The sequence below is a fragment of the Kogia breviceps genome, chromosome 3 (genome assembly GCF_026419965.1).
Source record: "Kogia breviceps isolate mKogBre1 chromosome 3, mKogBre1 haplotype 1, whole genome shotgun sequence".
Classification (NCBI taxonomy): domain Eukaryota; kingdom Metazoa; phylum Chordata; class Mammalia; order Artiodactyla; family Physeteridae; genus Kogia; species Kogia breviceps.
Genome location: NC_081312.1, coordinates 166655570 through 166671356, shown reverse-complemented (window position 1 = coordinate 166671356; position 15787 = coordinate 166655570).

The following is a 15787-nucleotide window of genomic DNA, read 5'->3' as shown; positions in this document are numbered from 1 at the left end:
AGAGCCAAAATTCAAACCCCAGAATGTCTTCAAATATTTGAGGGTTTCTATGTGCATATATATGTATTGCCTTAAATTGTGTCTGAAGAGGTTTAATTAGAACTCTAAGATATAACCAATTTGGTGAGAGGCATAAGTAAAATAAGTTCAGTATAAAGTAGAATTTTCAAAAGGCTGACTGAAAAAGATTATTGCCTTGTGAAGTAGTGAGCTCTCCATTATTTGGAAGAGTTTAAACAAAGACTGGTTAGCCTTTGTCAGGGATATTTAGAAAGCATTCCAGCACTTGTTAGAAAGACAGCAAGTTGACCTGGTAAGACTCTAAGAGTCCATGAAAATAACTGTGTGACACTTAAAGGGCAATTGAATGGCTACCCAGCTCAGAGATAAAGCCATCTCAGAGATGACCTGCAATTGTAGCACTTATCAAGAAATCTTCAGCCACTGTAAATCCTACCCAATCAACTGGCATCATGGACCTTCTTTCCAGTTAGTTTTGCCGACATCCAAACTTAATTGGACCCTAAATGTTTTCCCTGTAGAGCTCTTATCTTGTGAACCAACTGCTTAATCTATTTTGGCAGATTCAGGATTCATAGCTCTTCAAGGAGCCGTAAAATATCTTTTTCAAAAAAGTCAGCCTAGTCCAGTGGGACAGCCAAGTGACAGACTTCATTTTCTATTCTGAATTTTTCCCCTTGCATGGTTATTATATTATCAGACAATACTTCCTTATATCTTGCAGTTTTAATGCCATTTTACGATGTTTGAATACTCAGGATATTTTGGTAATTGTCTAGTTAGTCCAATCAACAAAGAGAGTATTAATGGCTCTTAAAAACTATACAATATAATACAACTGTAATTTTTTTTTAAATGAGATGAAAAATGTTAAGCCTTCAGCCATGTGGGCTAATGGTAAAATTCCAGAGTGAGAAAAGGCTTTCCTTAAATCTCACTTCCTGTCACAGATTCATTGGCTGGAAAGAAATTCTTGGCAGGCCAAAGACTCTGTACTCTTCAGTGTGCCAGGACTGATTTTGCTAGAAATAACTTATTGCTCATCTGATAACATTTCTCCTTAGATTTAGTACTTTTTGTAAAGGAAGAGTTGTTTTTGTTATTCTTTGAGTCATGACTTTGGGATAGGAAACATATTCTTCTCTCCAGGTACTTAAATCTGTAGGGAGAGTATAATTCAGAGTTGAGTAGCTTTCTCTTTCAGAAAGAAACCACAAAAAGTTCAAACCTATGGGTAGGAAGCATGGAAAGTAACAAGAATTTGACACAAAACAAATGAAATATGATGAATTTTTTTAAAGGCTAGAAATTACACATATTTTTCTTGCTTTATCTATAAAAGCACTCATAAATTAGGAGTATGGAATTAACAGATACAAACTATTATATACAAAATAGATAAGCAACAAGGATTTACTGAATAGTACACGGAACTATATTCAACATCTTATAATAACCTATAACAGAAAAGAATCTGAAAAAAATGTATATAAATCTGAATCACTTTGGTGTTCTCCTAAAACTAACACAGTATTGTAAATCAACTACACTTCAATTTAAAAAATAAATATTTTTTTTTAAAAAAGCACTTCATGATATGACTAAATGTGTGGTATTGATAAATAGTATAAACTATATCTGAAATGCTAAGTTCATATAGCAAAATTATGATATAATCTACATTAACTACTTCTAGTTAACCCTAGGTTGGATCATACTGTACTGTTTACTATTACTTCGGAAATAATTGGTGAATGAACAAATGATTGTCCTGTGTACTGAAGATCAATCCCTTTGCTTTCATCAGCATCTCAGATTTTAAACATAGTAGTGCTTAAGCATAATATAAATGTATTCCATAAAACAAAATATATGTAATTTTTATAAAATTTAGTGGTCATTATAGTTTCCAAAGTAATTCCTTTGTTCTTTCTATTAGCATTGCTTATAAGAATAAGTTGAGATAATTGAATAATGAAAAATAACTAAATATGGGGGGAAAGTATAATAGAATAAAAGTTGAATCAAACATATTCTTACTATAATTATTAGTTAAAAAGAAAAACAGAGAAAAGTAATTAATCTGAACTCAGAGGTTTGTTCCTCCCAGCATCCAAAAAAAAAAAAAAAAAAGTGTTATTTGAAAAAAAAAAAGTGCTATTTGAATTCCGGGAGAGAAGTTCATATATTTATTTTCTCTCATTCTCCCAAATCTGATGTCTGCTAAAGAATCACTCTATTGGAGAGAACCACAGAAGTGGGATTTAGGGACAGGTCATAAAATCCCATCCTAAAGGGAAAACAAGATAATCAGAAAGTGTTCAAAATTTCAGTCAGGATAACATATTTCAAAATGTAGAGACCACTGAGAGGGAGTAATAAAATAATAACTAGGATTTATAGCATCCCATCGCTCATGTCTGCTTCTTTCCTGTAAATGTTGTAGACCGACTATCTTTTCTGGACTCTATCCAAACCAGAGTTTTATACATGAGCATTGGAAACAATTCCTTTACTGCAGAGCCATTTTTAAGCAATAATAAATCCATTTATTCGTACAATCAGCCAACATCAGGCTGAAAATTTTTAGCCTCCCAACTTCTATGAGTCTCTGTTATGCAATCTGTTGCTGTGTAATAAAAATAAATAGTATTCTGCTAAAATTAAAAGGAAAGATCTTCTTTTAATTAGTATGGAAAAAATAAACCAGATTCTTTTACATACTTCATTTTAGGTTTTAATGTAATGAATATTTGCTGTAAATACCTCCAAATCTTAAAATAGTTCAGTATTAAAAGAATTTTATGTAGGTATTCTTCAATCATCATGCAACACATGCTTTTATTTTCTGTGAACTTTCCTGTTGCCCTCAGAAGAGCAAAGTCACAGAAATTAAGAAAGAACTATTTGCCTAATTATTAGAAGAGTTTAAAAGTCAAAAGTTCTTGCTTTAAATTTTATTGATTACTTCTGTATATTTGTTGGGCTCAACACAGATGCCACTGATAACAGGAAGAGCCAACCTCCTTAAAAACACTTCTGGGTAGAGCTATTACTTTTACCTGACAGCTTACAAAGTGAACAAAGTGAATTGCACAATTCTTAAGCAAACAAAGTGAAAATCATAATTATCACAGCAATGACTCCAAAGGTCTACATTCTTATTATGATGCATTTTTGCTTGGTCCCTATAGATCTTCACTAATTTAGTTTTGAAAATATTGTAGCCTGTCTCCTGTGAAGTGGTCCTCAACTGCAGGGATTCAGATATGCCTTAGACTTGTGGGGTAGATTAAATATGCCTGGTTTGCCTGTCTATAGTGCCCAGGTTCCTTTCCACCTATGACTTTCCCAGGTACTAGAACAGTTCTGAACACGTAATTGTCCACCTCCCTCCTTTCCTACATAGTTATATGTGTGAAAACATGTAAGACATGGTTCTATTTTATGTTTTTATGAAATTTAACTTCTAGGGGCTTAATTTTCTTCTGGTTTGGCAAGAAATAGCATGGGTTGGAGGAGTGAAATGGTGCAAGAGAGGGGCCCTAATTTTCGCCCTTCACCAAATCATCTGTGGAAGAATTCATGCGGGATCAGTCTTTTTCCATTATCATCAGAAATAGATGATACCAGGAAAGAATTGAGAGGCCTCCGTTCTGCTTTCTGGCATATTTTAATGACCTCCAGATCTGACAGTTCCAGATTTCACTGCTCAGGGCCACACTACAGTTAGTGGGATGCTCTGAGGAAGGAACCATAGACACAAAATTCTAGGGAATAAAACAGTTTGTCTGACTTGCAGTCCATAGGATTTCAAGAAAGCACTAAAGTTGCCTTAAAGGCAGATTGAGGTGGAGTGGGTGAGAGGAATCCAAACACTTGTTATCTTAGAAAGCAACTGGAGGGAACCTATGATACAGTATAAATGAATTTCATGAAAATACTATACAAATATCTCTATAGAAGCTCCAAATCCTCTACTCATGCTACTGAACAAACGAAAAAATAAAAAACAAAAATATAACATTCACTGCTTCCCATGTTGCTTGCCTAACCTAATTAGTCATAGTGCCCAGAGATCTGCCATTGATGAATCATCCCACTGGATTCTGAAAGACAAAAAACAGGGCCATGGCAGTGGGTGTAAATTGTAGTTGTTTACATTCCAACCTGTTTTGTTGACTATGATTAGTAAATTAAGGTTTAATGAGACTGAATGATAAATGTATCTCTGAAGGAAAAGGAAGACATTTATAGGGTAGAATTGATAGAAATGGCTGCTGAACATGTGGGATGAGACAGAGGGAGATGTCAAATTTGAATGCATCTTTCCAAATGTGGGCATTTGGGTGAATGGTGATTGCACATAGGAGAGAAAGTGATGTGCTGACTTCAACAACATAGTAAGAACTTCAAGCCTTTCTGAGGCTAGTCAGTTTTTACCTGGTTCTCCTATCACAAAAGATAGCCACAGTTGAGGCACTTTATCACCTACTAAAAAGAAACTTTGCAAAATGTTAAGGAACACTCTGAGCATCTCCATTCCAGTGACTAGAAATCACTTATTAGTAATGACCTTTCACTGTATGTTGAGTGACCTTTTGCCTTATAGCCAATGTTATGGTCAAGTTTAGGTATAAAATGCCAGCCAGTCCTATTGCTTACTACCTGAGCTGTCACTGTTCTCACCATGCACGTGATCTGAGTAGCAAAAGAATATCATTGATTAAACTAAACCCAAATGAGTAGGAATAACAATGAGACTCTATCTTCTACTAAATTAACCAAGAAATTCCGCTAGTGCCTTTAGGGTCATGCTTTTATTATATATACTGAAAACACTTCATTTGGGGGACTCAAATCTGTTAGGTTTAACCTGCAATTACGGCACTGTATATTAACCCTGGAAATCTTTTTTTAGTTACTCAGAATTGTCCAAATACTCCTTAAGAACATTAACCATGGCATTCTATCCAGTGCCTGTAACACTGGCCTCCAGTTTACATTTCTTTGCTGCAGGGATTTAGTTGTAGTTTTTCCGTTCCTTGTATGCAGTTCTGTAAACCTCCAAAACTCCTTTGTGGGATTAAAAAAAAGTGTATAAGTAAATGAATATAAATTAGCCCTTGCTTTTGTCTTTGAGACCAAACCCAGAGCTAGAAACACAGCAAATATCTTTATCTTCATAATAAGATTTTTCTTTTCATTTTAATTTGAGCCCTCATGTGAAAACTTTATGCCCAGACAACAAACAGATGCTAAAACATCTGGAACCACTAATTCTACCGGAAGATTTGATATTTGAAAGCCTCCCTACCCTAACCTACTACTGTAGGTGATTCCATCTCAATGTTGGAATTGTTATGAAGACTAGACTAAGATCACAAAGGAAATGTGGAAGGTGTTTCCAGTCCAGATTTGACTGATATAAATAAATTCCTGTACACTCTGTCAATGTATCATTTGTTCATGAAGAATACAGTTTTAGGAGAAATTATACTGTTATTATAGAAGACAGAAATTGTATTGCTTTGCCATACTATATAGAACATACCTAGAAATGTCTACATTTAAACACTGACTTGATGCTTTCACATGTGTTTATTTGGAATATATTATGCAAATAAACACACACACAGAGGAATATAACATTAACCATCTACTTAGCATAAATTTCTGAAGTTACCTAATTTTCAACAGGAAGACTTGAAAAACAACATATTTCAGAATAACTCCAGAGGAAAGGATTATTTTAGTTGTTTTCTTCTAAAATGTCTAAATGATCCTTTGTTAAATTAGTTCATTCAACAATTACACTCCTGTCAGTTGTGCAAAATTAAATGGTAGCCATTTTTATAACGAATCTGTATTTACTTAAGTTTTAAAAATTTGTATGACAAAACACCTTATTTAAGCTCTCGCTATAGCCTCAAATAAATAGCCAATTTGAAATGAAGATAGAGATTATCAAGGATAAACATTAGTCACTTCTTTAGAAAATTAGACTACCCATATTTCTTATTACAGTCCATTTTGTTCCTGCCTAAACATAGGAATCAGGGGCTCTGTATTGTGAAATTCCAAGAAGCATCATTTATACTTCTGTCTAAGTGAATGGCACTCCCAGAAGTTGTGCAGTTCACAGCCTGAACAACCATACAGGGCTGTTCTGAAAGGAATCACTGCTGCTGACAGAGATCTCAGAACTTTTCTCAAACATGCCTATTCAAATGTCGTATCTTTTATTATAATAAAATTTTAAAAACACAAAATCTATTTATTATATACTTTTGGTTAATTGTAGCTTAGGAGTCTGCTAAAGCTATAAAACTAAACTATCATGGATTCTTGGGGTTTGGGGATCAGAGCACAGATGATCCGATTGACTGTCTCCCTCTTATGGGAAGTAAAATCATCAAAAATATGAAAAATAAAACAACTTCTTTACAGCTATTTAGCATATACTCCTTTGACAATAACACCTGAGGTCATAAAGGAGATACAACGTAAAGAAATCAATAATTCTGCTCTGGCAATTCTCAGAGTCACCTGACAGGGTTAATATAGTGGTTCTCAAACTGGGCATTTCAAAGAAATTTCCAGATAATACTGATGCTGTCAGTCTGGAGACGATACTTTGAGAATGATTGCACTAGGATAATACAGAAATCATCTAACCAGGGCTTCCCTGGTGGCGCAGTGGTTGAGAGTCCGCCTGCCAATGCAGGGCACACGGGTTCGTGCCCCGGTCCGGGAGGATCCCACGTGCCGCGGAGCGGCTGGGGCCGTGAGCCATGGCCGCTGAGCCTGCGCGTCCGAAGCCTGTGCTCCGCAACGGGAGAGGCCACGACAGTGAGAGGCCCACGTACCACAAAAAAAAAAAAAAAAAAAAAGAAATCATCTAACCGAAGGAAGAATGCATGTGGACCGAAATGTCTTGAACAACACTCACGTTAATATATTAACACAAGATAGGATAAAAGTTTTATGCAAGATACATTCCCATACTTGTAATAACGTGAACATTACTGATGGAATAAAGATTGCTTGAAATGCATAAAGTTGTTAATTTTATGGTTGTTGATATGGAGTCCCAAACAAACACTTCCCCAACAGAAATGGCCCTCAATGTAAGGCACGCGTCAGAACCAACTGGCAAAATGCCCAAATAGCGCTCCGTGCTCAAAAGGGAAGTTTGCCCGGGAAACACCGGTGGACTTACTCGGTCTTGGAGCTCGTCAGCTCGTCCAGATGCATATTTCTGTTCCACTGAGGAATAAGCGTAAGTTGGCAGCCAGTGCCCAGCAAGGGAGAAACAGGGAGGATCCCCCAAACAAATGGTTTTGGCAGCTGCTAGGAATGTCCCCCCAAAACCCCCTCCTGAGGACAGTGAGCCAGGAGCAGCGGCTCCTCACAGCCACCCGTGCGAGTTTTCATGGCTGCCGCTCTGCTCTGGGAAAACCCCGGGAGCCAGATGTCGCGAGAGCGCAGCAGCCTCACGTTGGGCGCCAAAAAACTGACCGAAGTGGGGTTCCGGCTGCTCGCCGCTCTAAAGCCAATAAAGAGGCATGGCTGGTGGAAAGGAAAGTTTGCTTAATTTCAGAGGCCGGCAACCTGGTATGGGGGGAGGGGACTCCTGTGCAAAGGCCTACCCACCCCCCACCCCCGCCCCGCCAATCAGTGGGCAAGAGCTTTTACAGGCGGAGGCAGGGGGCTACGTGTAGAAGCAGCACAGTCAGCTCTGACCGTCATCTTGACATTGGTCCTTCGGTGGTCTGACCAGTGTCATCTTGATTGCTTTACGTACATTTAGTCTTCAGTTCCAGGGTCGGTTTTTTCCCGTTTCTTTGAGGCCATTTCTCAGAATTGTGGCAGCTTAGGTCATGGCTACAGTCTGGTCATCATGTAGTTAACTCATTCCACCTGGTGGGGATTTCAGTATCTACAAGACAGCTCACAGGATATGGCTCAGAATATAGCCCTTGAGGAGGAGCCAAAGGTCCTTGAATTTGCTTAATAACTATACCATTATTGTTTTGTCCTGTTTGCTTTCCTTTGTTTCTGCATTTTCTCACTTCTCTGATTAAATTTATTATTTGGCTAAAGTTTTTCTACAGACAAAAGGCAGGCGGAAGACTTCAGGTTTGCGGAGGCGGGGGGCGAGGGGAAAGGAACAGAGTCCTGCTCCGTTTTAATAATTTTCACTCAACTGCCAGCTAATTCTGTCCTATCTTTAGACTTTCATCCATGTGCACCAGCCTTGGTTTACTCATCATTCCCTAAAGGCATTTTGAGGTATTCTAGCTCATTGCTTTTGTCCATATCATCATCCTGCCATAACATAGTCTTTCCTTCCTCTTCCCCATCTACAAATACTATCCAGCTTCAATACATATTGGAAAATATATTCATTTATAACAACCCAACCAGAAGTACTCGAAAGATTTCTTCCTACAAATTGCACATGAAACCTGTCATGTAAACTGTTTATCAAATTGTTCACCCTTTTTGTGGAACCTAAAGATTGATTATAGTTTAGATTTTTTTAATGTATTTTACATTTAAAATGTAATTGCTTTTTCCTTACACTCACTGTGGTCACAAAGTAATTACTGTCATTTCATACATTTGATTGTCCTATAAGTCATTCTCCCCCTTGAGGTGACTCCCAGGCAAGAGGAATTGGTAATTCCCTATCCACTTTGGGAGACTCTATGCAGAATGGTTTGAGATAGGAGGCCCCTTTAATCTTCCCATTATTTTCTAAAGCTATCCCTAATTTTACATGTTTATAGAGCTATTATTATTATAATAAATTTTTAAAAATCACATTTATTATACATCATAGGAGTCAGCTAAAACCATGTAACCAAACTATAATGGGTTCTGCGGGTCTGGGGATAAGAGCACAGATGGAACAGAAAAGGTATTGTACAAGTGTCTTCTTTTCAGAGAAAAATACGAAATAACAAAAATATGAAAGGTACCTTCATCACAGCTCTATCAGACTGTGGGTTGGCTTCTTCATGGTCCTTCCCCTCAGTGTATAATCTCCTAGACATTCAACTCATGTCAGGGTCTTTAGAAAATTGCAAGTGGCACCCTTTGCTCAAATACCCCAAATGGTAAGATGTTGAAAATCAAAATGCTTAAAATCAAAATGCTTAAGCAGTCTTCTTCATGGATTAACTAGGGAGCCCTAAAGAAGAAAAGTCACAATATTCTATTTGGCTAAAATTGGAGTCCATTCAGAGCACCCTGAATTAAGGGTGAGTTTTCACCACTTTGTTGGGCCTTCACATAGTGTAAAGGTAGAGAAATTGCATCACTGCTTTCCTGTAATGTCAACAAGTATTTATGCTGGGTAATAGGAAAAAGACTCTGCTCTCACATTTATAATTAACACGATCACATGGGGCTAAAAACAAGAACACTTCTCTACTCTCTACCCTGCCACTCCCTACTTGAATGACTTAAGCTCTCTGTCTCTTGTGTTCTAAAGTTAATGAGTTGCCCAGAGCAGTGGCTCCCAAATCTGGCTGATGACTAGAGATATTTAACAAACTTGTTGAAAATATAGTTTCCCCGCTTCATCCCTGGATGTTTTTATTCAATAAGTTAAAGAATCTGTATAAGAAATTTATCAAGAGACTTTGGAAATTAGATTTGAGGGGATCACTGGTTCATATGATTTCTAGAGCCCCTTCAAAAATCTAAAAAATCTTTTTTTGTGTTTCCATCCCCTCCATTTCCCACCCATAATGAAAAATCCATTGTATGCACGAAGATGTTTATAGCACCTTTATTCATAATTGCCAAAACCTGGAAGTAACCAAGCTGTTTTTCGGTAAGTGAGGGGACAAACTGTGGTACATCCAGGCAATGGAATATTATTCGGCACCAAAAATAAATGTTAGCAAGCCATCAAAAGACATGGGGGAAACTTAAATGCATACTACTAAGTGAAAAAAGCTAATCTCAAGGGGCTACATATTGTATAATTCCAAGAATATGACATGCTGGAAAAGGCAAAGCTATGGCAACAGTAAAAAGATCAGTGGTTGCCAGAGGTTGGAGGGAGGAAGAGACAAATAGGTGGAGCACAGAGGACTTTTAGGGCAGTGAAACGAGTGCATATGATACCATATCTTGTGCACATGCCATTATACGTTTGTCCAAACCCAAAGAATGTACGACACCAAGAGTGAACCCTAATGTAAACTATGGACCTTGGGTTATAATGATGTGTCAATGCTGGTTCATCATTTGTAACAAATATACCGTTCTTGTGGGGGATGCAGATTATAGGAGTGGCTGTGCATATCTAGGGGATGAGGGTTGAGGATAAATCTCTTCACTTCCTGCTCAATTTTGTTGTAGACCTAAAACTGCTCTGAAAAAATACGGTCTATTAAAAATGCACTGTATGATACAATAGGAGTCAATTAATAACCATTAATATTTCACTTTTTTAAGGAAAAGATAAAAATGATATTGTAGGCAAAACCTTGAGTTTTATTTTTTCCATCATCAGTGTCAAAGTTAGGTCCTTCCCTTAAGTTAGAGATAATAAATGTAGGGTTAAGGCAGTTGACTATGCCATTCTCTTCAATATAATGAAATCATTCCTTAATATTCTAAAATAATCAGCACACACTTTAAGGAAAGCTTTCAGTAGCTCAGGCAATATGAATGTGAGAGAGAGGAAGAATAGAGCTTCTTTTTCTTGAGTCAGTTTGTCACTGTAAAATTTAGGTGAAGGATGCTCACTGAGTACTCTACCATTCTCAATAGAAAGCACATATATTACTCTTAATCAGTATATAGAGAGAAAACACATCTCCTAAACTATGATATTTAAATTGTTCTTTTCTTAAAATGATGCTTTTTCAGTCACCTTGGAAATATGTGCAAATGCAAATCTAAATCCCACATGCAGTAATGATTTGGTTGAAACAAATACTATTCCCTCAAGCTATGTTGGTTTGGGGGAAAAAACTAGTCTTCTAATAGGAAGATTGCAATGGCTCTGCTCCTAAGGGAAAAAGAGAGAAAAAAAGAGCCATACAGATAAGATGCTCCTATTTATAACATGTAACAAGATACGTTGCAAGACACAAACATCTTTCTGATGACTTATCCTGCTGATCAGAGTACAAGAGAGTTTATTTTCATAATTACAACAGATGGAAAACAATAAAATTCTACTTTAGGCTAATGCACTCTCACCCTTATTATCTTTTTTTTTTGTATGTGTGTCTCCCCTGAAGCTATTTTATAACAATATAAAAATTGCAGAAATATGGCACCGCAGAAGCCTGACCAGATTTCCTAATTATCTGTCATGACTCAAGACTGCAGTGAGAAATTAGCTCTCCTGGGAAAGAAAAAATTTGACGGAACTTAAAATAATAGAAAGAAACTTATGATGTCTCTCCTCAACAAGTTGAGAAAGAAATCTAACCATTTTTAGTAGGATTGCCTAACTTTCTCATTTCATATATATATATTTCAATATATAATTTCTGCTACAAAAAGGTGCATTAGTCATATTCCTTAAAATATGACGTTGTCATGGAAAGATTCACTCTTGTTTCATTAAGTAAATTATATTCACCCCCCAATTCCAATCCATTCTTATCTTCTTAATTAATGTACATAACAAATACAATAAATTAATATAAAAATGGATAAGATATATGCACTTGGAGGATGTATCTCTATATTTAACTGTAACCGCAACTGTATCTATATCTATATAGTTATCTATAACTGTATCTACATTTATATTTATCAGCATACTCACTTCCTTTACCTCCATATTTCCCAGCCTCCCTTATACTTAGATGTGCCCATTGAGTGAATTCTGGCCAATAGAATGCAGGCAGAAGTAATATGCACCTGTCCCCAAACAGCTTCCATGGTTAATTTTTCTCTCTTTTGTCATCCTCTGGATGAATAGCAACACTCATGATGGCTAAAAAAGCCGCACTTTGAAGGTGACAAAACCTTCATCAGACTGGGTCCTTCAATGACTATGTGGATCTTAAAACTCATCACCCAATACATACCCATGATTATACCCTTACAGGAGTAAGGAAAAGGCTTCTAGTTTATTAAGCCACTGCAATTTTAAAGTTTCTCTGTATTCCATTGAGATCATCATTTATTTCACTATAAGGAACCATCTTTTGAGATTCACACGGTCAAATCTTTCCTTCAATACTTGTCTTTTGTAATTCAAAGTGTCTAGAAAGTCAATCTATAGGGAAGATGACAATAAGCCAACTGATTTCTCCTCTTACCCTGGCTCACTGTGACAGGGTTGGGTGCTAGACTTCTTGGGCAGCTAAATATGTTTATCACTCAACCATCAGCTCCATGGTCAGAGCACGGCACCTGCTTTAGTAGCTTAAGACAAACTACCTTAACCAAAATAAATTGCGTCCATGTGGTGAGATCATGTGTTGTGAGTACACGGACAGTCATTAGGTAAAAACATTTGACAAGTACCTGTTTCAGCAGATTAAACGGCACCTTGTTGTTTGCAAAAAAACCCAGAAACCATCTCTAATAAAAAATATGGGGCTTCCCTGGTGGCGCAGTGGTTGAGAATCCGCCTGCCGATGCAGGGGACACGGGTTCGTGCCCCGGTCCGGGAAGATCCCACATGCCGCGGAGCGGCTGGGCCCGTGAGCCATGGCCGCTGAGCCTGCGCGTCCGGAGCCTGTGCCCCGCAATGGGAGAGGCCACAACAGTGAGAGGCCCACCTAGCACAGAAGAGAAAAAAAAAAGCCCTCTATCACACTAAATCACAAAGGTTTCTGTCAGAGTACATGTACCCTACCCTAAATCCACAAATTGTGCCTGAGGACTCCTTGATCCATAGATGGATGAGGAATGTACAGAAATATTGGGCATGGTGGTATGAGGGTTCTCCATGACCTGGGCTGATAGGGTATTTATTTTTTAAATTTTCAATAGACTTTATTTTTTGGCCATGCCACATGAGATCCTAGTTCCCCCGACCAGGGATTGAGCCTGGGCTCCCGGCAGCAAAAGCCCAGAGTCCTAACCACTGGACCACCAGGGAATTCCCTAGTAGACTTTATTTTTTAGTGCAGTTTTAGGTTTATACAAAAATTGAGCAGAAAGCATAGTGAGTTTCCATGAACCCCTTTCCCCCATATTTCCAGTTTTCCCTATTATTAACATCTTGCATTCCTGTGGTACATTTGTTACAATTGGTGAACCAATGCTGATACGTTATTATTAACTACAGAGCATAGCTTACATTTGGGTTCACTGTGTTGTACATTTCTGTGGGTTTTGCCAAATGCATAATGTCATGGATAGTGTATCCACCATTACCATAGCTAACAGAATAGTTTCATTGCCCTCAAAATACCCTGTGCTTCACTCATTCATCCCTGCCCCAAACTCCTAGCAAACACTGATGTATTTACCTCCTGTATACTTCTGTCTTTTCCAAAATGTCATATAGTGGGAATCATAGGGTATATAGCCTTTCAGACTGCCTTCCTTCTTTCATTTAGCAACATGCAATTTAGTTTCCTCCATGTCTTTTTGTGGCTTGATAGACCATTTCTTTTCTTTTTTTTTTTTTTTGTAACATCTTTATTGGAGCATAATTGCTTTACAATGGTGTGTTAGTGTCTACTTTATAGCAAAGTGAATCAGCTATACATATACATATATCCCTATATCTTATCACTGGATGATTTTCCCTTGTAGGTATGTACTATTATTTGTTTATCCATTCACCTATTGAAGGATATCTAGATTGTTTCCAAGTTTTGGCAATTATGAAAAAAGCTGCTATAAGTATTGTGCAGATTTTTCTATGGACATGTTTTCAACTCATTTGGGTAAATACTGAGGAGCACAGTTGCTGGATAGTGTGGTAAAATTATCTTAGTTTTGTAAGAAACTGTCATACAGTTTTCCATAGTGGCTGTACCATTTGGCTTTCCTATCAGCAGTGAATGACATGGCTTCTGTTGCTCCACATTCTCACCAGCACTTGATGTTGTCAGTGCTGTGGTATCTCATTGCTTTAATTTGTAATCACAAATAACAAATGATGTTGAACAGCTTTTCATATGCTTATTTAGCATCTGTCCATCTTTATGAGTTCAGAGATTTGCCCAATCTTTTATTTTAAATTTTTTAGAGATTCTATTTTTGATGTGGACCATTTTTAAAGTCTTTATTAAATTTGTTACAATATTGCTTCTGTTTTATGTTTTGGTTTTTGGCTGCAAGGCATGTGGGATCTTAGCTCCCCGACCAGGGATTGAACCTGAACCCCCTGCAATGGAAGGTGAAGTCTCAACCACTGAACCGTCAGGGAAGTTCCTGCCCATCTTTTAATTAGGTGGTTTTCTTATTGTTGAGTTTTAAGAGCTTTGTATATTTTTTTTTAAAAAAAAAGTCACTTATCAGATATAAGTTTTTCAAATATTTTCTCCCAGTCTGTGGCTTGTTTATATTCTTTTCACAGTGACTTTCACAGATCAGATGTTTTTCATCTTAATGAAGTCCAAACTATCCATTTTTTTTTCATGGAGTATGGTTTTGGTATTGTAAGGAAAAAGTCATTGCCAAATACAAGGTCATGTACATACTCTCTTTTGGTATTTATTTTTAATCTTAAAAAATTTATACTTTTCATACCATTGGGGGAAAGAGCCATGAGTTTATGAGTTACTTACCAGACTTCATGCAATTTTGATTGGTTCATCACAGTTCTAACATATACAATATTTCCCTACTCTGAGAAATCATGATGTATTTGTTGAGAAAGGATGCATGTTTTCTCTTGCTAGCCTAAATTTGTAATCTTTTCCTGAGTCCTTAAGTTCCCAAGAGGACATTTTTACTCTTAGGAAGAAAGGGATGAGTGTGCCTTGGAACCATGACATTGGTCACTGTATTCCTACGAAGCCATGGCCATTATATACCTCATTTACTGATAGCTTCCTTTTATAGGAGGGAAACATATTCTACCTGAATCAATTATTGACACCAGCAATGAATAAACTGCTGACACTTTCCCCAAGGAATAACTCAAAGACCATCAGCTAAAGCTGGAGGAAAGCAGGGTATACTTCCTCTCCAATATGACTCAAGAGAGGAAACAGATCAAGTTAAAGAGAGTGCTAACCCCTCTAGTGACAAAGTGGATTTTTAAAGAGCAGGTATTAGCAATTAGAAAATTTCTATTCCTGACAATTTTATGTTTATCTTTGAAAGTTTTGACTATATAATATGGCATAATAAGCTTAATTTTTTGATTGTAGCATTCTGAAAGGATACTTATTTGTCTTAAAGATGCTGTCATTGCTCAAGACACTCTCAGAACTATTCCTTGGAATTATGCTTTTCAAGGCATTTATAAGAAGTAGAAGAAAAACAATTCAACTTGCTTTTTAATCATGTTTCAAAATAATGATTATTGGAAAACAAAGTAATTAATAAGTTGCTATTAAAAAATAAAACCAACATTTAACTCGACCTTTTCAGATTCAAAAAAGAATCAAAGAATCTATAAATTTACAATGGCAAGAGTGAACTGTAACGTAAACTATGGACTCTGGGTGATGATGATGTGTCCAAGTAGGTTCATCAGTTGTAACAAATGTACCTTCTGGTGGTGATGTTGTAATGGGGGACACTACACACATATGGGGGCAAGAGGCACCCATTTGGAAAATTTCTGACCTTCCACTCAATTTGGCTGTGA